General features: G+C 47.3%; 1 protein-coding gene across 2 annotated transcripts in view; it reads left to right on the top strand.

Annotated features, from left to right (window-relative positions):
- The first annotated feature begins 374 nt into the window (after positions 1 to 374).
- LOC149342826 (uncharacterized) overlaps positions 375 to 24,887 on the top strand; it is a 94,934-nt gene continuing 70,421 nt past the window's right edge. Inside the window, exon 1 of one of the 2 annotated variants that reach the window (XM_089545308.1) lies at positions 375 to 757. The gene's annotated coding sequence lies outside the window, so the exon portion shown is untranslated. The remainder of the gene's footprint in view (positions 758 to 24,887) is intronic. The other variant, XM_089545307.1, reaches the window with a different exon arrangement.

Consider the following 24,887-nt stretch of genomic DNA (forward strand, 5'->3'; position numbering starts at 1 on the left):
CCCGCAGCCAGATTTCCTGGAATCCGACTTGGCGAGGGGCTTAGCGGTGGTGGTAGTGGCGCAGGGGGGGAACAAGTTTGGCGTTTTGTTCCTCTTTCTTTCTTTCTCTGCTCGCGCAGGGGTCCCCGTCGTCTCTCGCACTCTTCCTCACCTCTCTTTTTGTTTTAATGTCTTTACTTGATCAGCGCGCATCTTGCTACACGGCTCGCAGATCTGTGCAGCCCTCCTCACCCGCCTGCCTACCTGCCTACCCAGGTACCTGCGAAGCCGGCCGTGCAGCGGAGAGCCCGGGGGGGTGCAGCTTTCTTCTTTTTCGCTTCGTTCTCTCCACCCCTCTCTCTCGTTCTCCCGCGTACCTGGCCGCGTCTTTCCCCCCGCCGTCGCTCTTTCTGCGACCGCGAGCTTTCTTTGCCGCCCCTGGAGGAGATTGTTTCTCGCGCACTGTCCTCTCCTCTCCTCCTCTTCCCCTCCCGCTAGTGCAGGGCGCCGTGGCGAGCGTGGCGGGAGGCTACAGTTGTCGGGTGGCTACGTCCCCGTGTGCCTCGGCTGCACTAATCAGCGGGGACCCCTCCCATGCCCGCCGTGCCACGGTGGCACGGCACCCCGCCGCCGCTCCGCGAGCAAGCGAGCGACCTTGCCGACGTCGCCAGTTCGCCGGCGGAGCCTGTCTCCCACGGACAACGCGAGCCTCTTTCCCTTGGTCGCCCCCTACGCCCGCACACCTTGCAGGGCGCTCCGACCGGCTTCTGATCCGCAGGTTAGTATAACGTGTTTCTAAATTTGCATCCGTTTAGAGAAAACGAACGCTAAACGCAGCTAAGGAAGGCGTTGTCGAAGTCTCGGTAGAAGAAGCCACGTTTCTCGACAGGTGGGACACGAAGATCCGGTATGCTGCTGTTGGAATACCTCCTCGCCGCTGCCGTGGAACGGTCGCCCGCGGATTTCTGCGTTTCCCGCGTCTTTTTGCCGCGTACCATGATCATCACCTCTTGAGCTCACTGTGGCGCTTTCGACGTGTCCGGTGACTATAACCTGGCCTGTCGTTGATTCTAGCCTGCATCAGGGTTCGATAGCTGAGGGCATGATCGAAGCCAAATCGTAAAAGCCTGACGCGCGAAAACTTGCAGCCTCCGGGCTTGAATTGGCAGCTTGCAGGACTTCGTGCGGGCGGGCAAAGCGGGGGAAGTGTTCGAAGAAGCCATCGTTCGACCCCACCAGGGGTGGCTCTTCGCCGTTCCTCGCCCGCCAAAAAGGGGCAGCGAACTTCGTGGAAGAGGCGCCGTAAGCACCTGCACACTTCTCTGGCGGGGATAATCCTGTACTGCACGTGCAACCGCCCACGCCACTCTCGCCGGGTGGGGGAGAGAGGGCTCGGTCGTCCCGCCGGTGTGCAACACCAGAAGCCCCCGTGCCCGTCTTTCCTGCTCGGATCACGTAGAGCACTTTGGAGCTTGTCTCTGCGACGGATGACAGTGCAGGTTCCGGCGCCCGGTAAGACGTTTCTTCTCGCTTACGGATGTACAGTCGCGATCAATATGACTTGCAACGCGTGAACGAGGCTTTCGCTGTGTAGTGAATTAATGCGACTTCACAAGGAGCGTTCGATTTGCACAAGGATTCAGCGTACTTTGATCTTTGGATCGACATGTAATGGCATCAATTTCCACCTCCAGCGGGCTCGCACTGCTTCGAGAGCTGAGCTCGTGCCACACCTCTCGTATTTGCACGTGTCGGCGGTGGTTGAGGAACGGAGCTCGTCGTGGAGAGGGAGCTGCCGCTAAATACGTCGGGAAACCACGTGGCTAACCGGAAACAGCATGGCTGTTAATGACCGGTCGGAATGAATCCATAGTGAGCAGAGGTGCGCCTGCTATAGTCCTTATTTCCAAAGTCGGTTTACGTATATTCTACGCCCTCTTCGCTGATAGGGACACGGGAAATGCGCCGCATATTTGCCCGTGCAAAGTACTTTTGCTCGCGAAGAATTCTTTGAGAAAATAAAAATATCTTTTGACAATTGTACACTACTTAGTGCACATTTAGGGTAGCGTGTGTGCAAGTTAGGCCAGTGTTGAAGGCTGCCGCGCATGCATTCCGGGCAGAGGAGCCTCGCGTTAGGCTTAGTGCACACTCGAGGAGGGAAAATTTATGCAAAGCCTTGCTCCTACCAGTTCCTCCGTTTGGTGCGTTTAAATTGCAATGTGATGTCAAGCTGAGTTACGTTGATTAGCCGCAGTAAGAGAGACTGCGTATAAGATATTCTCTGCTGTCGATAACAGACACTACTGCCAGGTACCGGTTACCAGGTAAAGTAGGATACCAGGTGAACTGGTAAATTACGTTCATTCATTGCGACTGAGACAGAGAGTCGAAGGCCAAATTCTTAAAGCTGTTCACGCGTTAGAACGGTACGGTACTCAGCCAGAACCGCGATCATTGTGCACGGGCCCGACGTAACGGCTAATGTCAAGAGAGCGATCCAGTCAGGAACCATTACACCACATTAGGTTTGGTTTGGTTTATTGGGGTTTAACGTCCCAAAGCGACTGAGGCTATGAGAGACGCCATCCTGGAGAAACGTGGGTGTTGGCTTCTTCCTGCTAACGCCGATCTTAACACGCCGTAGTGGAGGCCTCCGGAAATTTCGACCACCTGGGGTTCTTTAACGTGCACTGACATCGCACAGCACACGGGCCTCTAGAATTTCGCCTTCAAGAAATTCAGCCGCCGCGGCCGGGATCGAACCCGCGTCTTTCGGATCAGCAGCCGAGCGCCGTAACCACTGAGCCACCGCGGCGGGGCTTACACCACATTACGTCTGGTCAGATGGAACACTGGAAACAAAAATATGTAGTGAGCGACTAAATTAAACCTGATGTCATTGACGAATATTCTTTCTTTATTACAACGAAAGCGGACATGGGGTGAAGATGTGAAGTATTGAACGTGTTTTTAAAATAGTGCGTGGTATGCGTTTGGATTAGTTGTGTAATGTGCGTCCCAGCCTTGGGTGGCAGACTTACGTGGTGGGATGAGGTTAGGAGGCTAAGAGTCATCTATCTAGGAGTTGACGTAATGATTGTGCGGTGTGGTTTAGAATGAATCAGTTCCCTGTTGTCAACTTTTGAGAATAAGATGCCAGATTTTGCGACGTTTTAGCGCATTCTCACCGCAAGCGACGCTGCCGCTTTTTAGCGAAACGTTAAGCACGACTAGAGAGCCGCAGATTACAGGCGTGCCTTCTCGCAGGTTCCGAGCCGTTGCACGCACGCGAAGGGGCCCTTGCGGCTCGCGAGAAAACGAAACATTTCGCGCTAAAGACACCGTGAAAAGAGAGAGAGACAAGGAATAAAGGCGAGGGAAAGTAAAAAAAACGGAAAAGAAAGCATGTAATTCCATTCGGTGCGGCATTAAGAAAAGGACACGCAGTGCCGCGGAACGATGCACGAAAAGCGTGCCTCCGAAAGCAATACGCCGCATGGGAACAGAAGGAAGAGGGGGGTGTCCCGTGGAAGGGGACACGCGCGGTTTACCGGACGATGCTCGGAGTGGGAGAAATGAAATATAAAATTAAGAAAAAAAAACGCCGCATTTTCCTGTCGAGAGGAGTTCTTAGTGAGGGAGACCCTGTCGAAGGCATTTAATAGCCGCGAAAACTTAGAGCCGCTACTGGAAGTCACGTTCTATTGTCTCCTTTTTCTTTTCTGATTTCTTTTTTTTTCTCAATTCTTCCTCCGCCCCTTCTGTGCGACTCCGCTTTCCCGCTGCAACAGCGTGCACAAACTTCTTCCTGCTCTCCCCCCCCCCCCCCCCCCCCTTCCTTGGGAAGCTCTTAGCGCAGCGTTGCGTGGATGGCGACCTCCCAATCCTTCCGTTTAGCGGCTAGTCGGTTCAGCCTCCTTCTCTCTTCACGCACGCTTCCTTTCGTTTTTTTGTTTTTATTCTTCTTCTCACAAAGCCTTTCCTGGGATGTCTTCACTGCTTCTTCGTTCGCTCTTCGCACTGCGCTTTTTCTCTTCTTTCTTTTTCACGGGACGTTTCACGGCGTAATCACGCTGTATGCGCTTTCTCCGGCAAGCGGTCGGTCCGCACCGCACGCGGTCATTCGTGAAGAACAATGCACCTAATTAGAAACAATGTCGTCGTTCCAGTGGCGGGCTGCGGTGGCTCTCTTCTTCCTCGACTTTCGCTGCTTCTTCTTACTTTCGGAGAAAAATAGAAAGAAGAAAGGAAGGAGGAGAATTCTCTCTCGTAATCTCTGCTCCCAAGTGCATACACGTTGGCATGCGCGCGCCCGTTCTCCGCACCTGTGCGGGACGCATTTTGTAACGGCGTTTTTCTATGTCTTTTCTTTATTTCTCTTTGCTCAATTTACAGATAGCTCTTTCCTGCGCCTCAGAAAATCCTTGAGGTCACGGTGAAAAGGTGGAAAAACGGCGTTGCATAAACATGCCCTTGATATTATTCGATTTACCCCGTCTAGTTTTAAAGCTGGACTACTTCTAAGCGAAACGCAAAACACACATCACATAAGGGTAGACGGGATAAGCTCTATGAAGTAGTCGGTCTTAAATCAAGAGCCAACGGGCTCATAAACCAACGCTACTAAAGAAACCTTGTCCAGTGTTGATATACACTTATGGTAAATTTTCGTTACAGCGAGGGCTTATAGACACATCGTAATGAGGAGGACAATGAATCGACACAACTGCAATGAAGCTCGATCGTTACCGAATGTTTCTTTGCCGAAGATGTTGCATCTCCTGTTTCGTGCTCTCAACTCGCTCACAGGAGGCGACTTAGCTTCCAAGACCGTGCCGAAAACACGGGCTACATTTCCAGTCGAGCGATAACAGAAAATTTTTGCGAAGCGCATGTGTAGGTAGGTGTCAACGTAATTACGAAATACCACCGTTGTCAGTACATGGCGGCATGTGAACAATATGTGCAGCCTTTCTCAAATGTCTGATTTGGAGGGCCTTGCTTCTAAGCGTGCAGTGCGGCTCTAGTGGCATCCATGGAAGCGCTAGCTGTTGGAGGGCTTTCAATAGAAATAGAACAGTGCCGATGCACAACGAGTCACACAACACTGCCAAGATGCAAACTCCCTGTACTATGTACTTTTAGACAAAGGATGTAAAATGTCGTTTTGTTATTTTGGTAATCTGCGCCGATCACACACCGTTCAGCACTGATCGGGACATGCTTTTACTCGTTTTACTCACATGCCACAGGAGGGCGCTGACTTCGCTTCAAAACCCTTAACGACAAAGCCTGACTCGTGACCGCTGTCACAAGTGAACCTAACCGTTGCAATGCGTTGTGCATCATCCCTGCGTCGCTCCACCGTCCGATCCCCCGCGTAAAGATGACGGTAATGCTTTTGTCGAGGCAACGTTACGCTGACACCTGTCGTAGTCAGTATAGTTACTCTAGCGGAACGCACGCGCGTATGTCCTCTTCTATTATTAGCGTCGTGCTCAATCCCCGCCCCCTTACTCTCTCCCCCGCTATCTCCGCCTTTTTCCTGGGAGGCCATTGTCGAGGGCGATACGTATGTGTGCTGCCTGTTGTCGCAACCTGCCGTCGCAGGCAACAATGGTGCCTCGACTGTAGCGCACAATGCGGTCGCCCGTATAGACCTCCTCCATGTTTGCAAACAAGCGAGGTGGCGCTGCAGTCGCTAGCAGGCTCGCGGTAGGCAAGAGGCCAGGGAGTGGCGTCGAGTTGAGGTGGCGCGGCGCCGGTTTTCAAGGCTTGTAGGAGCGTTTTGAGTTTCTAAAAATCATAGCAATGGTTGATGCTTTCAACTTAGTATTCCTCGAAGTACACAGACTCGCATTGGCCATGTACGGCGTATTTCGCCACAGTGTATTGTATCTAGGCATTGAATAAAATGATAAGTTTTTGACACTCTGCACTAGCCAGAATGATTTTATCTCAGGACAGTAGTGAGGTAAGCACTGGCGTTTTTTCGGCAGAGCCGACGTGCGCTCACCATCTTTTGACACACGTGTCGCGCAGTACGAAAAGTGGGGAAAGCGTCGATCGTGTCCCGATCTGATATGTCTCGCGTAACCACTGTTTTTAGCCGTCAGATCAGGCACCAGCCAGGCCGACTTCTCCCCTTCTTGAACTGGTCGATTTAGTGAAAAGTTTGAATTCCTGAAATTATATTCTTTCCTAGCCCTGGGTCTTTGGTTTTGTGACGAAAAAATATAGCAAAATATTCAGTAGAAATTCATAAATTACGGTTTTTAGATCTCTGGTCGTCAAAAATTGTGAGGTAATGCGGTTTCTGATGGTCCTTGCACGTCGCGAATTCTGCGGGCTTCCGACGACGGAGTACCACAATGGTAGCATCACTACGAAGAGGGTCAGAGGTTTCGTTGATTTCAGTGCCGCATTTCTTTGACCAAAGCGAAAGCGAAGAGGCCATGACAAGGGAGTGAACTTTAAAGGGTTGTTTTTTGATCTACCACATTTTCAGAGATTGGCATCCCTCCCCCCTTCGTAAATTTGTAAATAATGGAAATAGAATGATTTTATTTGTCGCGAACGGTTCCAGATACGTAGAGAAGTGCAATAAATGTCCCGATTTTTTTCCTACAGGAGCAGTAGTATGTTAGTTATTTTTATAACAAAAGTTTTCATGTGACTATGCAAGCATAAGTACTGATAATCTAATAAAAAAAGAAGTAATACCGCCATCATAGAGAGCAGGGCTTTGGGGACATGCTGGCATAAAAACTTTCCGCACTTTATACTTAATTATTCAAGACCCGGGATGACTTGACGAGGGTGTTAATTGTAATTACCGAAGAACTGCACCAGGTATAGCTGAAAATAAAACGCATTACTAAAATTACCAGAGCAATTTCATATTTGCACCAAATTTGGTTACATATATCATGCATCAATAAAGAAAAAACTTTTCATTGCCTCATCCCCTGTAAATCTCGCTACGTGCTCTTTTGGTAGCCCGCCTGCGGTTGCTTCTTTCCAAACAGGCTTCGCGATCATGTACTACTTCATGAAGCAACTTATGACACATGCATGATGCGATGAAAAGGATGTGATTTTTAGCACACTTAAAGTACGCTGTTCGAAGCATGCCAACGTGACCGCGCAAGATTGTCACAACTTACCAGACTGCTTTCTACTAGAATCAAATGATCATGTCGGTCATGTTCAGAAATAGTTTCAAGAATATATTAAATGCCCTAAAACACGCCATTATATTTTCGTATAACTTCTACACACGTTAAAACATGTGCTATCAACAAAATAACGCACTCGTTGATGGTGAATGACCTTGCCGGCGCCCGTGCACACCAGCGCTGCAGGTGATAAGTACGTGCGTAGCTACATGCTTTTTTTTTTTCATTGCGCAGTTTTAAGCGTACCATGCTGTTGCTCATTTGAACGAGCGCAAAAATTTCCCTGCTATGAAGTACGCTGACTGGCAGCGCCTGTCGACACCCAGACTTCGCGCTTTTACTACCGCGGCCCATTTCCTAATGCGGTATTTATATGCGAGAAACCTATTAAGGCTAATCTAATTTTCCGTTTTATGATACTGCGTGGATAAACAACGACACAGCTGGTCAGTACATGCTACCTCTGCAGTGCGTAGCCACGATGCAGCCGCCGGTAGCTGCGGCGGCTGCGGTAGGCATGGGCAAGCGGAACCTGTTTTGCCTACCACGCGAAAGTCGCTACTGACATCAGCGCCACCGCATCTCCGTGACGTCGCGGGGTGAAGGATGCATACCTCGGCGATAGTTTGCTGCGTTCCTTCCTCCATTCTGTGGTTTGTAAACGTGACTGCGGAGGTCACGATAATCGGAATTTCCTCGATGCCTACGTTGATTTCACTTCGTATTAGGCATAGCGCCCGTCTGCAACACCGCTGTATCAGAGTGCAGACTTGAATGACTATTGTGCAGCAGTCTCAGGGCCACTGGAAAAATGCATTGCAACTAATATGAAATTAGTTATATGGCTTTTTCTGGGTATATGTTAATGTTTCTCCGGCAGTAAAATTCTCAATTATTGCGCAGAAAATTAAGTTTGAAAATATTCGTGTCGAACGATGGAAACACATAACTTATATGCCGAAAGGACTCCGTGATAACTGTTTTGAAGTGAATGGCGGCGTTGTGTATGGAGCCTCTAGGATGCCCGCACTAAAATCTGCGCCGAAGCACTCGGTATACTTGCAAAACGGGCCAGTAACGGTGGCACCTGCATTTTATTATATTTTTTTACGTTATCTAGCTTATAGAATCTTCGTTATAAGTGAAAGGTAGTGTTTTGTTGTTGGGATGCGGTCATCTGTTGATACAAGCCAACTTCAATTTCTTCTTAGGTTCCCTTTTAAGATCAGTCTAAAGTCGACACGCACGAAGTCGTCTTGAGTTGCTCGCTGCTGTTAGGGTCCATACATTGCGTAATGGAGAGGACAGCGTCAGCGCACCTTGAAGCAAATACGAGAGCGAGTAAACTTAAGATGATGAGCGATGTGAAATATCTGTTCATTGTGGACGAGGATACGAACATTACAAAAGAATGGAGAAATAAGAACGGAAAATATCAGTATAGGTAGCATACTATATACGTCAGTGCGTTTCGTAATAATGTACACTTCTGTTGCGCACATTTTCTTCTTTTTTATCTATAATCTTTTAATTATAAACAGTTACTCTGTCGACGTTCAAGATAATAAAATGACACCTACGTGAGCAGTTTGATTACATTTCTCTAAAATGGAGTCGGGTTTCGGTTCGCTAACGATTTAAATCGTAATGTCGCATGAACAGATATCTAGCAGAGCATTTTTGCTACACTGATGAGCTATGCGGTTTCGGTAAATCGGCAGTCCAGATACACAGAGGATAGGCGTGCCATCTCTATGTGACAAACGCGTGGTGTATAAAACCGAAAAGCACGGCTCAGGCTCCAGCATGCGTTTGAAGGCATCATATTCCAAGAGCATCATGATGTATTAGCATCATCATCTCGACCGTGTTGTGCACTCGTTAGAGTCGTTTCGTCAACTAGAATCCGAGGTAGCTCCGTGGAGAACCCACTAACAAATATCCAATCACCATACTTTAGTGCGACCGTTCATAAACCATAAGTGACTTCTAGAGTTTCTCAGCGGCGTTCATGCTGCTCTTAAGTGTTTGTCCTTTTCTTAGACGTGCGTTGCTGACACATTCACATTCTGCTGAGCCTATACAGACGAAGGTTTATTATACAGGTCATAATACAGAATTTCGTTCTTTTTGGGATCTTCGTAACCGTGCTAGACCACTCTCATCTCCAGAGATCGTATTGTTCCACTATTCGTGTTCCCGAGACGCAAAAAATACGAAAAAGAGGCAGACACGTGTCTGTTCTTATGAACTACATTCGACTATTCTCCACAGATAATAGTCGCATAGGCTACTACCTGACATAACAGGCTACCAGCCTTCGACGTCAGCACAGGTTTGACATCACAGGCTATAGCCTACCTGTAACGTCAGACGAGATGGTTTTCGATCAATGCATGTTCGCGCCAACTTTAAAATCATGTTAGCTGCTTAGCATTGCCCTAATATACGCGGTCTTGGACGGACAGAAAATATGAAGATACATGCAAGGCTTAAGCTCCAATATTTGTCTTTGTGGGAGTATGTCTGCGACGGAAGACTGGCGCGTCCACTTCGAGCGAGTAGCTTTACGTTTTCATGCACGTTTTAAATGATCGAAATCAAGAGGACCGGTATTTAAAAAAGAAAAACAAGGATTCCGGCAAAGCCGAAAGCGGCTGTTCAGGTGTCTGTTTCTAATTGGCGTAACAATAGACGCGAGTATCAGTGACACCGGTGTAAATGCTCTTTCAATAAGAACAGCGAACGCAAAGACGGTTTTTGACAGCCGGGAACCTGTACGCGAACGAAAACATCCAGCGAGTGGTGGAGACGAGGTCAGATATGAAGACACCACGAACCCTATAGCGGTAAAGCAAAGAAACAAAAATGGTAGTGGAAAAAAAAAATGCCTTAAAAGTAGTGGGGTAGATAAAGCAGCTTCATTCGCGTCTACTCCCAACATCCCCCCTCTCTAGGCGTGCGCAGGAACCAGCGTAGATCTAGCGTGCCGAATGAGAAAAAGATGGCGCAGGAAAAGCAGGAGGAGGCGGCATTAGGAACTCCGGAGATAATCAGACGACAAACGAACGAGAAGAAAAAAAAGAGCTCAAACACAACTGAATCACGGTGAGAAGAAAAAAAACTACAGGGGTTTGAAAAGCGGGGAGGGGGGGCTTCACCAAAAATGCGACGAGGGGGGCAGTAGAGAGAAGCTGAGAGGGCGGCGGCCATCTTGAGCCAGCCCGTCTGACTGCATGCCGGCGAAGGTGGGCGCGTGATTTGAATAACTGCGAAGAGAGAAGTCAGACGGCGCTGCCGTCGTCTGGGCTAGTGCTTGTGCGGCCTCGCTTTATATTTCTTTCCTCGTTTTCGTGCGGCCTGTTCTTCGCATACTTTCTTTTGCTGCCGCGCCGCGAGCGCCATTTTGTACGTGTTTGCATGCAGTCTTCTGCACTGGCTCGCGCAGACGACACCGGAAAGGTCGGGGACCGTATACGAAAGGGAGAAAGGGGGCGTTTGCTCATATGCGTGCTCGATGAGCGGCAGTAAATTTCTTACCCCCCCCCCCCCACCCCCCCCTTTTTTTTTTTTTGGTGTGTATACATCGAATACCAACAACGACTTGGCAGCCTCGTGAACATGCTAATGTACTGACAAAACAGAAATTCTCCGTTCTGTTTCTGCGCAATTAAGACAACACCTATGCAGAGCGTTCACGCAGAGTTCGTGCAGGAGTATTTTGAGCATTCGAACGATGAACTTTTTCTGGACTTTCTTCCTTTCAATGCCAGTCAACCTAAATTCGCACTCCTAAATGCAAGGTCCATCTTTCGTCGTGGAACTCTTTTTCTCCGGCTCATTTTCAGCTCTTGCCATCATTCACAAAACACAAGCCGTGACTGGGTCTGGAGTGGAAAAAACTCATAACTTGACGTTAATAACTCGCCACGCTTCCTCACTTGGTAAATGAAGAAACACGTTCGCCGTGTACATATACAATCGATAATCGAGCCATCAATCTCATTTGGATGCTTATGAGAGCATGTTTGCGCAGACCGTTTGTGTAGCTATTGAATCAGAAAACTTAAAAAGAAAGTAGGATAATGAATGACGTCTGCAAAGAACTTGTAATTAGCAGCAATGCGATTATACGCAACGCAGAGGAAAATTGTTACTTTTTTTCAGGAGATAATCCAGAGAATGTTTCCTGTAAAACAACGCCTGTCCGGTTTGTTAAAAGTAAAATACCATTCTCATGAAAGTTTAGCCAAACGCATTCTTCACGGACCGTCCACGAAGATGCTGTATTACGGGTTCGTGAAGCTCTCCAACCAGTTGAAACTCAATTTCGAGGGGTTTTATAACGTCTCAAGTAATAATTCGGTTGTTGGTGCCCCATTTTCTGCGCATTTTGGTTATTTTTTAAAGATATTCACACTGAAAAGAAAAAAAAAGTATTGGTAGTTAGATACGAGTACAGAGCGAAGACGATGAATCAAAATTTAAAAATTCGTGTCACAGCACTCATCTTTGAGATCTAACTGGCTATGTGACAGTCGCAACGATTTAGTTTTTTCTGTGTGCTGCATGGTGTTCTGCAGAGTTTATCCTAATACGTCCGTATCTCGCGTCAACCGGAGATTAGGTTCCGTGATTTCAGTAGCCTAGTTTTTTATACAGTTCTGAATACATACATATACATACATTTCAAGCGCTTATCGATTAAAACTTTTTCTTTTTTTACAACAACATTTAAACTCTTTCAGCGCCAGAAATTGGTGCTTTGAACTGAGATACAATCACCCTTAATTTTTCGCATGTTATCGTCTGCTCAGCTGATTTCCACCGCTAGCTCGCGCTCCTGTAGAACGCCTCGACACACAGACGGTTGTATACTACACCTAGTAAGCAACGTCATGCCCATCCGAGCGTGTCCATATTAACGCATTTTTTTCACCCCCCCCTGTTCTCCGTTCTCTCCCTCCAAACAACGGAAGAAGTCAAGTCAGCGTTCGTATACAAACAAAGTTGAGTTGACAAACACACACACGTACGCAGTAAACGAGAGGACGACGGCGAGAGGAGAGCGTTCCGTTCCGCTGGGCTGCGCGGTGCTTCGTGACGTAATTGCGTGACGCGACACGGGCCTTCGTGAAGTGCGAAATTTCCTCCGCCTCTTGTTGCACGGTCGGTTGGTTCGCGTGGTCGGTTCCGCAGTCGCTCGTCCTGCCCCTGGCGCTGCTAATTGCGTGCAGCGGTGCTGAATTACAGGCCGCGCGAAAGCGACGGTATGCTCTTGCTCCTTTGAACGGAAGGGAATAATAACATACCTGTGTTCCTACACGCAGATAAAAGTATCAGCATATTCGTGTCTCTACATGCACAAGGGAGTATTAGTATGCTCGTGTTTCTATACGCCGAATGCAATGTTTCTATGCGCAGAATTAGTTAGCATACTCTTACTCCTACTATATGAAGAAGGGAGTATTACCATATTCGTGTTACTATACGCCGAATGCAGTATTAGTCTATCTGTGTTTCTACGCGTCGGGTTAGTTAGCATACTATACTATATGAAGAAGGGAGTATTAGCATATTCATGTTACTATACGAAGAATTGAATATCCTGCTCTTTTTGCCTAACCGCTGTGTCGGTTTCTCCACGATGCACTTTACCCAACTAATGACTTCATTTCCCTAAGTCAGGCAAGGAGACGAAATACCGATTAGCGTCCAAGAGCCAGACACAAACTGCACGTGGCGTGCTACTTCAAAAAGCGCTCGAATTCGCGTCTATTACCTGCTACTGCGACAAAGCTGACTGAACAAAAAATTTGGAAAAAGGTCTATGTATATAGCTATTCCGCACTCCGGCGGTTCCTTAATAAGCGTCGAGGTGCGTTTAAGTTTACGTAAGATTGACTAATCCACTTGTTACTCAAGCCAATAAGAGTTTTCCAATCCAAAAAAATCACGCGGATCGATTTCCTGAGCGGCTGGCAGAGGACTTCGAGCTTTCAAAAAGCGCTGTACTTAACTCTCAGCACACGAACTGCAGTCGCGTGAGCCGAGAGTCAAGACAGTGCCGAGGAAAACTACGTATGTGTCTAGCGCGCGATGATTTATAAACGCCTGCTCCCAACTCGGTTCCCCTTCGAGTGCACGGTACGTAAACGCGAAGGATGTTATGCGAAATTCCGCCAACGAGCTTTCTCACGCATTACAACTCGCAACCCAAGATGGCGGAGCCTTCCCTAGAGGGATTGCGAAGGACGAGTGGCATAGGTGTGAACGGGATGTGTAAAACACATACTTGCCGCCTTGGCATGAATGCGACAGGAGCCGACTCCAGTCCACTTTTTGAGGGAAAGAGCAGGTTCTGAGCAGGAGAGGCGTGACTCTTCCTCTACTCTCTTCCTCGACGTTTTCGCACTTTCTCTCGAAAAGTGGACTGGAGTCTACTTTTGTCGCATTCATGTAAACGCGCCTTTTGGAGGGAGCAAACAACAGCAACAACACCAAACAAAGCTCACTGTTACGCTGGGATCCCCGGAACCATGTGGTCGGCCATCCTGTTTTAGTCGCCATGTACTTGTAAAAAAGCGTGCTGGTCGAATTTCGCGGGCACTTTGACATGTTGCGTGTAGGCGATGAACAAAGAGCGCTTGGACACTTTGTGAACTATAGTCGAATACCACTTAAGTCTGCAGTGAAGCTACGTCCACATTTAGGACTGGCGCACAGAATTCCTCCACGACAAAAAAGTAGTCCGTTGTTAACACTTCTCTTGTCACCTAAACAAGAAGCTAATCACGAGAAAAAAAGTTATTAGCCCTAACATTTTGATACGAGGCTTGTTTAATAAAGTCAAAAATTAAAAAGCTGCTTTCGCTTACTTTTGTGACTGGCTAGCGGAGTAATACGATACGCCGCGCACCGTGGCCCAATGTTAACAACTGCTGTTTTTTATGTTTTTTTATTAAAGTTGTATCCTGCTATAGTGGCGCCACGCACGGCGTTGGCGCGCTGGATTAAGGCTAGACAGAGTGTTGTGTAGCCATGTTACGTGAGCTGCGTCGTTATATGCGGGAAGGGACTGCAGTCAACGCGCTGTTAAGACGGCACTTCAAGCGCGGATGCACGGGCCGTGTGTTCGGTGGCGCAGAACGGCACTCGCGTAAAGTTCCGCCGTAAAACCCGTTCGTCAGTTGAAACTGTTGCGACCAGTAAAAAGAAATTGATGGGGAGATAGGGAGAAACTTGTTTACTGCGCCGCTCGTGGGCCTAACTGGTGTCGTAGAAAAAGAGGATAAGCAAATAGAAGAAGAACGAAAGAAGAAACAAAAGAAAACCGCAAACACTGAACCTATCTATTTCGTACGCCATGGATATCTTTAAAGTTTCGTGGTTTCTGCGAAACCAGTTGACGTATGCACTTTCACTGAGGCGGCCCCCTCGCGATTTGGATTGGTTGTTTGTGTGTCTCTCTCACCTGTGTGTCTCTCTCACATGACAATCTCGACTACAGCTTTCAAGCTTGCAAAAAAAAAAAAAACTAACCAGCACACTCGCACACACAAAAAGGGACGGGCGAGCTAACGCAGAGGGTATCGGTGAGCTAGCGGGCGCGCGAGCGGCGATTTTAATGGGCGCGTAAAGATACCGATCGAAAACCCGGTTCTCTTTCGTACGTGAAAGGCTTCGCAGAGTTACTGCTTCAGGCTGGATACAGCAGGATTCAGGAAAGAGCTAGCTGGAAGCGTTCGAAAAGAAAGAAAAAAGTGCGGCGGAAAGGCGGTGGCTCGATCGCCACGTATAATCTCTCCGGTCGTTTAATGTAAGCTGGTTTTCCCGAGTGGAGGTTGTTTCCTGTCGAAACAAGGACGGCCCCGTTTCGAAGTAACGAAATACGTAAAGAAACGCTACTTTGCAGCGACAGCGAAGAGACGGAAAGAAAGAGAAAGAGAGAGAAATAAAAAGACGTTTTATAATTGCCTTCGAGGCGCTGCATGGTTTATGCAACGATTTAATGTAATCAGTTGTAGCACGTGATTGGCATGATATCGTCGATTAAAATCTGCACATGAAGACTACACTGAACGAAGTCGCATCCTTCTTCAAATTCACTATAGTATACGGGCAGCGTTAAACCGGTTCTTCAAGCACTGCCTTCAACGACTTCAAACAAGCGCTTAAAACGCCTTCAGGCATGTCAAACACTTGAGCGTGAACAGTGCGTCAAGCACTTGACGCTCACAGTCAATTGCCTTTTATATGTTGGTTGATGGAAGGTTTGTTTAGTTTTTTTTTCTTTGTCGGATAAACACTGTGGGCAGTGACGAACGCCCTTGCCGATCGTCCGTCCCAGAATACGCCATAGGTTTTACATTTCACCTTCACTAAACGGCGATCATCTCAATTAGGCTCGAACCCACGACCTCGTGTTGAGTAATAGAAACATTCAGTATTTGCCGCATCGTGAAGGAGAGAAAGGGCAAAGTTCGTTCCTGCATGTAGTGCAGTTTGTTCAGCAATGCATGCTTCAGGATCGTAAATGTACGTAACACTGGTGAAACTGTGCCATAGAGCGCACTAAAGTCTTGAGTCACGTTTCGAAGTATCAGTGCCTGTCGAACAGAGTTCTCTCGACCGGGTTTTCCCCGTTTCGACCTCGATCCGCTTGGTCTGCGTACGCCGGAACGCCCTAGGACCTTGTTTCTCTATGCAGAATACAGAAAAGTGCTGGAGGCACCAGAGGAAGAGAAATTCCCCGATTGCGAAAACTGAGTTAGTCGGCTCCTTGGCATCGTACGTTCTCCCTTCGGATGAGCTGCAGAGACGTGGGGACAGGTTTAGAGGATACACTCTAAACTCGAATACGCTTATATGGGAGCAAAAAAGGAGCAAAAATATTCTCTGTGCACACTCTTTTATAAGAAGGGTGTGCATAAGAAGACCACTTGCCCTCTTTTTACTCCATTCTGTTCAGAGTGTAGGCACAACAGCTGGCAAGTCGAGTAGCGAATTCTTGCGTCTCTGCATCCTTAGTCCTCGTATTGTGCCAGCTTAGCATAGTTCGAAGGAGAAGGCAAGAACTTCTTCATGCAATCGACAGCTTGAATTGGCGACAGTTGTAAAGTGCAAGGATGAACGACAGAGCTCTTGTTATCGACAAATATCCATTGCATGTCGGTATTGCGACCATGTGCGTGTGCGGTTTCGACTGGGGCTTTAGCCTTCTCGTGTAGCTCGCGTCAGACGTGAGCGTTGTGCAACACCTGAGTGCATGTTGCGTGCTCCATGGTGGTCTCGGAAAAGTGTTAGGGAACCAACATCGTGTGTTATGACTCATTTATGTGCTTGCGATTCGGCAGTGGAAAGACATTGTTGAACGAACGTCTAAAAACATTCCATCGTTTACGAAGGAACTGGTGAAAACGCATTCTAGACTATATTACTATGCATCTCATGTTCACAAATGCACAGATTTTATCGTTTTTTTTACTTGATTCGCTTAATGAGTCAAAAAACAATTTTTTATTTTTCGCATTTCATATTCTTCGTCCAAGCATCTTGCAACGCCTACGTTTGGCACGCTCCTCGTAAACGCCGCAGACAGAATGACTTATATTCACGGACTCCAGCGTTAAGGAAAGCTGCATTCGCAGTTATTTTAGAAGACGGAGGATTAGGAAACAGGTTCAGTAAAAAAGTACCATTGATGTCTGCAAGTACTATTTAAATCCGATATGCTATCCGCGTTTCTTACCGTTTATTTCCTAAGAGAAAACTAAAAGAAGTGTGCTGCTGGCGCTAGCAGCAACGGCAACAACATAAGCTTTGCTAACATATCTGCGAAGAATGCTTCCTGAGGCTGTCCAGGGTTAGTTTGCAGCTAAAAAATAAAACAAAATGCAAGCAACGCACGTTATATACCAAAGTCCGAACCTTGCTCTTGCGAGCTGGGTTTTCGAATGCGCAGCCTATGAATGAAATGAAATACACAAAATCAAACTCTAAACACCCCAGAGCCGTAATTATCTCCAAGGACGCCGCACGCCTAAGTGGTGCACAGTCGCTGCCGACCCTTTTGAATTCCGGTCGTGCCAAGCAAAAGAAATATGCGCGTCGTGAATAAAAAGAAAAAAAAAAGAGAAGTTGAGAAAAGGCTAGACAGCTTTCACGCCCAAATTGAAGCGACGAGGGTCTGGGAACATTTAGATGCGCGCCTCATCGGGAAGTGCTGCTGTGGCGCACAATTATACGACGGAGGGCTGGACGCCATGAATCTTCGACCGGCTCCATCTGGCAAGAAGCAGTACTAAAAAAGAAAAAGGAAAGAAAATGTTGCGAAGAAATTACCAGGATCGGAGAAGGGGAGTGTTCTTACCGGTTGTGGACGCCGTGGAATGGTGGTTCAGAAGGAGAGCCCCTGTATATAAAACCCGTACACAGTGCGGAAGGACCCGTAATTAGCGGCATTGTAGAGGGCAGTCGTCGCAAAATTTGATACGCAGAAAGAAAAAAAAAAGATAAGCTTATAAATTGCGACTAATAATGGATGTGTACACGATGCAGTTAAGCGGGTACCGGGGGTGCAAATTAGTCCTGTACTTATAATTCCTGGCGATGTCTGGTGCTTTTGGTTACATAACACACTGACGGATCTGCCGGAAGATTTTCTGTGCTAAAGCTAGTTTACTGACCCGTGGAACGATGTGTCTGCGTGGTCTGCGTCAGATATTAAGCCTGGGTTATAGCACGAGCTTACCGTGTAATTTTTACCAGTTTGTTCAATCAGTGAGTTAACTCAAACGTTACCATACTTTCTGTAATCAGTGTCATGAAGCGGTCAGAAATGCACGTCACGGGACAAAAGAGGGAGGAGTTTGCGTTTTGAGGACATGAAGGAATTCGTACCCTCGCAACGCTCCTTAATACACGACACTGTACCCTGAAATACTTGAAGCAAGCTGCTCGATTCCGGTTTGCCAAGACCATTTGTCAGCTGCCGTAAGGTTAAAGCTTTTTAGCACGTCGTTACAGCGCTGTACCGCTACCGTTCCTGGCAAGCGCTATGCAGTGTACGCGCAGTATAACGCGCGCATGCGCAATTACCTCCAGGAAGGCGCGGTTAACGATGGCGCTACCCCAGATGACGGCATATGCAAAGGCGTTCTGTTCACGCTTCCAGCGTGCTCTCCGTCGTCGCCTACCACGTGCACACAGTTTACTGCTCCCGATCACGGCTGCTTGCATGTTATCTCTCGCTGATCGAACCTGGCCGACCGGAGCTACGCGCCAGCGCGTTGTACAGACGCGAATGTGACGACGCCTGTTGGTTTGCTATAGACGGGAGGCGACTTGGGGCGTCGCAAAGCAAGCGGGCCTCTGCATAAAGTTGCATCCATTAGCGTTGCTAATAGGTCTTCTAGGACGCCCGGACGCTTTCAAGGCAGTGCTCGAGCGTACGTGTATGTACGCGTGTACGTAAGCCCGGTCGACTTGCGGCGATTTATCGGGATACCTTCCGCACGACGATGCGATTGCAATCGGTTCGGGCGAGGCGATGGTTTGTGGAAGAGGCTAGGGTGAAGTGCTGTGGTGACGTGTGCAGGCTGCTGCTCCCGCGTGTACCCTCGTCCCTGAGAGAGGAGGAAGGGACGGGGTAGGGGGGAGGAGGAGGCCGAAGAGTAGCGCCGGCCGAACGGCTGCGTCGTCTCGACCGGGGGGTCCTGCGCTGTCCAAGAATGCAGTCCTGCCGGATTATACGAGGTCCCCGCCGCCAAGCATCCGGACATGGGCGCATACACGGCAGCGATACGCCCGAGGGATATCCGAATGTGCGGCAGCCGCCGGCAACGCAGGCCCTCGAAGGAAGAGCCCCTCTTGAGACATGGGTCTCTTCCTCGGCCGAAAACAGCTTGCCATAAGATGTTTGCGAAGTCGGAGCTGGCGCGGTAGACAGGCTCGGTCTGTGAGAACATGTGGATACACTGTCTCGGATACTTGCTTGCTTCCTGGATGCCAAGTGCAGGGCGGCGATATCAATTAAAAAAAAAAAAAATCCTGTTCTCTTAGGATAACATTTGCAACCGAAGACATTGAACTTGGAGGCGTACCTTACGCCGAGAAGCGGGGTATATATGAGAGGGGAGTGGATCCGAGAAGTGACGAATGAATCAATGAAACGAAGCTCTTAGAAGAGCGGATGGTACTATTCGTTACCTTGTTGTCGACTTTGACGCCGGTTCGCACTTTAGTTCTCTGGTTAGTTGAAGTTCTCTAACAAGCAAATCACGTGATGGAGTCGCTCTTGAGCGTCTAGAGAGTGTTGACAGCGGTGTCGGGTGACATATAAGTGCTGGCGAAGTCCGTGTAGCGTGAACTGCGCGTTTTGAAAACATGCGTTACTGCCGTAATTACCGAGCGCACCGCTTCTCTTCAGGCCTCTCTGCTTTGCAGCGTCAACTAATACTCAACTTTGCTGCTCGGTTTAGAAAACTGTGGTTGTTTTAGTGTGTGGTTTTTAAACGGCTAGCAATGACTCCCACATCTTCCCGCGGACATGGACATATGGTTAGCTACACGCCCACTGAGGGACGCTCGCGAAAATTGATCTCCCGTTTCCTTTCGCTTGCCGCCCTTACGATTGTCTAACCGCACGCGTATGCAGGGCACGCATTAATCACAGAGCCGCGCGTGGCGGCCTTCACAGCGGCAGAACACACCGCGGTTGCTCGCAGAAAAGCGCTGACCTCCCCGAGGGCGGGAACGTTGAAGGCGCGGCGGTATTGAGTCGTGCCCGCTTCGTTAATGCCGGCCCTTTCGACACGGCCGGAGAAATTAAGTCCCCGGGCGCATTAGCTGTCGATGGAGAGTGCCCGCAGCAGGGCTTGAGTGCGGTCATTCGTACGAGAAACCCGACGTCGCCTTGCCGAGGCTGATGCTGGATATGTCCACGGGTGATCGGTCGTGCAAGTTGGTCTGCTCCCTTCTAAATGATCTTCAATGAGGTTGTGTCTGTGGAAAATCTGTACACACTATCGAATAGAACTACAACAACTCTTCCCCCCCCCCCCCATCCTTCTCCCCTTTTCCCATCTTGATTTACCAGTACGTCAGATTGCCACAGTGTTTCTGCAGCTGCTTTATAGCTACCTCTTGAGCATTCTACGTCAGCAAAAACAGGAGTCACCTGTTTACCTTTGCATAAGAAAGCTTCGCTTGCTGCCTGCTGAATGCTCGAAGACGACTATGAAGACTTCCGGTTCCGGCGAAGAGGAGGAAAGGCGTTGATATTTTCTTTGGTTATCTAGCTGTATGAGTGACATTTGAACATCATAAAGCTAGGTTACCAAAGTTAACAGCTCTGCCGAAATGCTTCACTGAAGACGTCGCCTCGAAGATGAACGACCATGCAGCTGAAACAACCTGAAGAACATGGCTCTCGCCAACGTTTCGACAATCGCTCAGGCAATACAGCTGTGCAATCGTGGCTCTATCGCAGTCGAGCTCATTTCAAGTCCTTCTCATTATAAGCTCCCTTCGTTATTAAAAACCAAGTTCGCATGCTTTTTCTTCTGGGAGGAGGTTACAGGGACAGCTATTTTGCCAATCCCTTCCCACTTTCTCATTACTTGCACTCTTTCCCCCTTTAACACGGCCCACATGTTTAAATCACGTGACGAGGAACGACGCATTCTCATTGGCTAGCAGGTGAACATGGCAGCTTTGTATTGTGATTGGCCAAAAAGACGATTACGTGGCACCAAAACTATGACCTCATTGAGCGTTCAGTCGAGACAGGCACATCGCCGTTGCTGCTAATAGTATACTGCTACTACTACCGCGAGGATACCCCGACAAACCATCAATAAATGTCGCTATAGAGCTACGATGTAAAATAGCTGCAAATTTTGCTGTCGGCATCCTCATCATCAGTATCATAACCGAGACCTGCCGCGGTGGCTCAGTGGTTAAGGCGCTCGTCTACCGAGCCGGAGCACCCGTTAAAGCTCCCCAGGTGGCCGAAATTATTCCGGAGACCTCCACAAAAGCACCTCTTTATCTCTTTCTTCTTTCACTCCCACCTTTATCTCTTCCCTAACGGCGCGGTACAGGGGTCTGCGGAGACATGTGGAACAGATACTGCGCCATTGCCTTTCCTCAAAAAAAAAAAAAAAAAAAAGCCATATCACTTGCACTGCCAGACAAATACTAAATTCCCTCAGCTCTCTCCAACGACACCTGCCTTGTCTTGGTCTCGGATTTTCATATCCCAACTGTATACGCATAGTTCTTTGATTCCTTTCCGAACTCCTCGAGTCATTCAACGCGCAGGTATACATACGCTCTTATTATAGCGTATGCAAGAATAGTCAGCTTCGCAGCGCACACTTGCCAAACGCTATTTCAGACTTAACCACTCCGTAACCTTCGGTTACGAACGCTATTTTTATTTCACTTTAGCGCTCGTAGTTGTCGCATTCGCAAGAAGCATTGCGTTGCGCTACTATTTGAAGCCGGGATCCCACGCTTTCGAGTTGTCGTTGCGGTTTTCAGTAGGGTCATTTATATGGCACATCGGCTTCTCAACTATGACTGGAAGAAAAAGCAATAGCGCTTTTTTTTTTCATCTGGTTTGAAGCGCGGTTTTCTTGACAGGAAACGATGTTGCAAATGCCATGCAGACGGGGCCAGGTGCGACTTGCGTTGTTAAAAGGTTAACGACGTGAAAATGCTTTCGTACGGTACAGCGTATACACGCATGTGTATATCAATCAATCACTTTATTTCAGCTTTTTTTTTTACAAAAACTGAGGGCGGCAAGAAAAAAGCAGTCATTACGACCGCTTGACAAGCCTCGCCACCCCCTACAATTCTAAAGCTCGCTAACGTTGTTAGTTGCGTTCCCCTGTGGCCAAAAGAGAACAAAATGTCTGCAGATATAGATTCAAACATGAGCGCGAACATGGAACGCTGTTGTGATTCGACATCGGCCGCACGAAGTGTAACGTTCGTACCTTGTTTTTTTTTCACAGAATTTCCAAGAAATGCATGTTGCACACTCTAAACACAAAGGAGTAAAAAAGGGAGTAAGCTATTCTCTTGTGCACTCTCTTAGATAGAGGAGTTAGAGAACAGCTTACTCTATTTTTACTCCCATATACTCTATTTTTACTCCCATATACTCTATTTTTACTCCCATATATTCTATTTTTACTCCCATATATTCTATTTTTACTCCCATATAGGCATATTTTTACTCCCATATACTCTATTTTTACTCCCATATAGGCATATTTTTACTCCCATATACTCTATTTTTACTCCCATATACTCTATTTTTACTCCCATATACTCTATTTTTACTCCCATATATTCTATTTTTACTCCCATATAGGCATATTTTTACTCCCATATAGGCATATTTTTACTCCCATATACTCTATTTTTACTGCCATATACTCTATTTTTACTCCCATATACTGTATTCCTGCTCCCATATAGGCATATTTTTGCTCCCATATACTCTATTTTTACTCCCATATAGGCATATTTTTAAGCCCATATACTCTATTTTTACTCTCATATACTCTATTTTTACTCCCATATACTCTATTTTTACTCCCATATATACTCTATTTTTACTCCCATATACTCTATTTTTACTCCCATATAGGCATATTTGTGTTCAGAGTGCACAAACTTCCACGAAATGTGCCGCACTAAATTCTCTGGTGATACTACAAGTAGCTTTATATGAGGAATTAAGAACACCCCTGAAGCTTTGCTTTTCGTGTACTGAATTCGCTTTGGTACACTCTTAAAAAATGGTTAGTGAAAAGGCAGTGAAAAGGTAGTAAGTGCAGCAGTTAATAACTGACTTCATTTTACTACTTTTTTATCCGCTATTTGCTACCCTGCTCAAGGTATAGTTAGTAAAAGTAGCCCTTGCTACCTTTTTACTATGGTCGCTAGTTACTACCTAGTTAGTAACCATTCCTTTAACCCTAAAATAAAGTCAAAGAATATAACTGACAGACTGTCCTGCCAAACAATTGGTTTTGTAATTAATCATTTCTGCAGGGGCGCACGGTTAAGTAGGCTAAGCTGATTCTACAGTTTCAACTTCACAATTGACGCTAGTATCTTAGCTCAACTATTGAGCCACTAGCCCGTAAATGAGAGTCAGATTTACGGAGTATACAAGACTGAGAACGATTTACCTGTACACGCGCAGTGCGCGAGTGTGGCCCTTTCTGATTTGGGGTTTTCCTACATTCTGACCCTTTGTGTGCGCACGGTAAGGTTGTTGATGCCATCACCTCACATAATTTCTAGGTGTAATGCGCGATAAACCTAAACCTAAGTGTGTGATTTACGGCCAGCACGCTCTGATAGCTCTGTCGGGTTTCGGGAATTAGTCAAACTGACTATGAAGCTTTTTTATTTTTCCAGTATGCATAAATTCGACAAGCCACGCCAGCACACCGTACGAAGAATCTAGCAACATATGCGAGTTTGTTAGTAAGTAGTTAGTAAAAGTTAGTAGGTACTTCTACCTTTTTTCTATGAATGCACGTTTCACGAAGAAGCGATCGGTTGAAAGGCAGGAGGGGGCGGGGGGGGGGGGGGGGGGGGGGGGCAATGCGAATTTTTCTGCCACCGCTCCGCTCCCACATCTGTTTGTATGGCCAACACGCAATCGCATAACGCAATTTCCCGCGAACGTTAAATGTTCGAACAACCTTTGCATGACCACGGCCCACTACCATGTTATTCACGTTGCAAGGTGTAAACAAACTTAAGTTCGCGTTGCTACAATAGCGATCTCCACACCGACTAAAGAAGGTTCTTGAGAAATAACTGTTCAGATTAATCTAGTAGAGGAAGCTAGTAGGCATTGCAAAAGAAAAAAAAAAACTGCTCACGAAAAAATTCTGATACTCGGTAATGCATTATTAGAGCGCAACTGTTGTGCGTGATTGCTGTTACTGAACGGAAAAGTTTTGTTATGTTATTTTTTGTTAATGGGAGTATTAAAGTGGTTTTATTCACAGAGTGCACATATTTTCTCGTTAGTTTTTTATTTTCATGTTTTTTCGATGATTTCAAACACGTCTTCTATTTGCGGAATGAATGTTCATGAGAGTGGCGAAGGACGCCTTGTGATCTCAAATGAACGCTTATGTACACTGACTACCGTACAATGTTCGATCTCAACTCTCCAAATTCGAGCGAGATTCCCACTGGCTGTTCTTTGGTGTCATATTGTATTTATCTCACGTGTGATATTGTACCGTTAACTAAGCCATGGGACACGTTCACATTCAGGGTAAGCATGTAAGGCTTTCCTGCCAAGATTGTTACGAATGGTCCTTGCAACTTTCGCTCTTAGCCACAAAGAGGACGAATTGAGCACGAGCGCGTGAGAAGCGCTCGGCATAGTCACGTGATCTGGCTACACCGACGCCCAAGCGGCAATCGAGCCATTAACAGCTACGCTGTAAAAAAGAGAGAGAGAGAGGAGAGGAGACAAAGCAACCTGACGACACACTATCAAAAGCCTTAACATTTCTCAAAGCATTGTGGCTTGCATGCCAGATCGGTTTATAAATACATTGGTTTTGCAGGATGGCATATGGTATATGGGCTTTACAAGTTTCTACAGGGCTTTGCAACCTCCAAGAGCCCTTACAGAAATATGCACGGAAGAAAGGCAAATTACGCGTCCTTAAT

The sequence above is a fragment of the Amblyomma mixtum genome, chromosome 5 (assembly GCF_055824585.1).
Source record: "Amblyomma mixtum isolate Tamu chromosome 5, ASM5582458v1, whole genome shotgun sequence".
NCBI lineage: Eukaryota > Metazoa > Arthropoda > Arachnida > Ixodida > Ixodidae > Amblyomma > Amblyomma mixtum.